Raw genomic sequence first — 1960 nt, 5'->3', positions numbered from 1 at the left:
GTTACGTTAACGTTTTGGGCTTGAGGTTAAGTGTGTGTTTATCTAAATAACTCAATAGTGCAATCATGGACATTCATTAATATTTGCTTCATCACTGTTAATTCATCCTTTATTGGAATGGAGTTAACTTATTTCATGTATGTTAATGGTTTCTTGTTGAGTGTATCGAGTTATGTATAATAAAAGGATATTTTTATATATTATTATTATTTTTTTTTACTAAAGATAGGAGACTCGAACCCGCAACCTCTTAATTTAGTATGGGGAGACTATGCCATTTGAGCTATAATTTATTGGCATATTTTTATCTATTATTATGTGTGCCTTATGTGTTAGGTTTAATTTTATATTACATTAAATTGGTCTTTAAAGAATTTTAGATTCCAGACACTTTGACATTTCTGATAGATTTTATCACTTTATAAGTCTTCAACGTCAAAATGTTTTGTTAAAACAACACTTTGCAGGTGAAATCATTTCTGATTTCGACTGACGCCAATGTTCATAAAAAAAATGACCAGACTCCCGTCACCGTCGCAGATTTTGGAGTTCAGGCTCTCATCAATTTTGGTATTAACATTATTCCATTTCTATATCTATCTCCATCTCTATATGTAAAATCGTCGTGGAGAGAAACACACTAAAAAATTTTGAAGATGGGATGCGATTCATCAATAGCTTCTTGTATAGTGAGAGAGGCGAATTAGTCACTCTATATCTTAACAATAGTTATAACAATACAATTATATTTATATAACCAACCTGGTTTTTCTGAGTAACAACACTTGCATTTGAAATCATTTATCATAAATTAATCAGAAAACCTTGGTGATATATCTTGTGTTATTACAAACATAGAGTTAAACAAGCTGTTCCTTTCAATACCTCTGGTGGCTGAGGAGGACACTGCCTACTTGTGATCAAGAAACTTAGCAGGTTCCATGCTTGATGCAATCACTGCTATAGATAGTCCCAATTCCAAATCATTGACACAAGATGATGTGCTGGAAGCAATTGATAGAGGAGGCAAAGACGCTTTTTTATTTGGATCAGAACCGGCCACGTATTGGATGTGTATGTCTAACCAACTCAATCAAATACTATAACATGATATGGTTGTTCACATTCCATATCTATACACCAGTAAATGATGAGGGGATGTTAGAATATCATTAGGATCAATTAGCATTATTTAGCATATCTGAATATTTATTATAGGATATTACGTCTTTATTATTTCGATTCTTTTAGTACTTATAAATACTGTTCTATAATGTATCATTCTACACAACTTGAACACACTCAATAATATACAAATTCTTTCTCTAGTTTAGTCTCTTATTTCTAACATCAATGAAGGTTGATTTGAGTCTCCATAGACACTATGAAATTTTTTCATATGATAGCATACAATATAGACAATTCCTTGAAGCTTCCGTTTGCAAGATCTCCAATATAAACCTTTGCTTGTGATAGTGCTTATAATGTATATTTTGCCTATGGTATAGTTCATAACACAACGGTGTATCTATATCAAAAGATAAGGTAGACTTTGCATTGAATTTATTTACTTTGTAGTATGTCATAGGTTTATCTGACTTTTCAAGTTGGAGTAGGTTTCCAATGATGGGAAGATTGAGGAGAAGGTTCTGGTGGAAGCTTGTAGCTTGCTTTGCTTCTTCTTACATTTCGATAATGAAAAAAATAGAGTGGTGCAAGCCAAAATAAGAAGCAGCAACATCATCGACATAACTCCTTAGAGAGCTTGAGATAGAGACAAGAATTGGATCCGGGATAATGCTGAGAAGTGTGAAGTTGCAGAACAAGCTTTTGAGAAATGCAAATGAAAATAAATGAAATTATGTCTAATCTCAACTAAGAATGGAGAAGTAATTCTGTTTATATATACTATAGCCTATAGAATGATCATATTTATGATGTCTTAAATCTTTATATTAGA

This window comes from Arachis ipaensis, chromosome B07 (assembly GCF_000816755.2).
Source record: "Arachis ipaensis cultivar K30076 chromosome B07, Araip1.1, whole genome shotgun sequence".
NCBI lineage: Eukaryota > Viridiplantae > Streptophyta > Magnoliopsida > Fabales > Fabaceae > Arachis > Arachis ipaensis.
The sequence above is the reverse complement of the archived record's forward strand: the minus strand, read 5'-3'. Positions refer to the sequence as shown.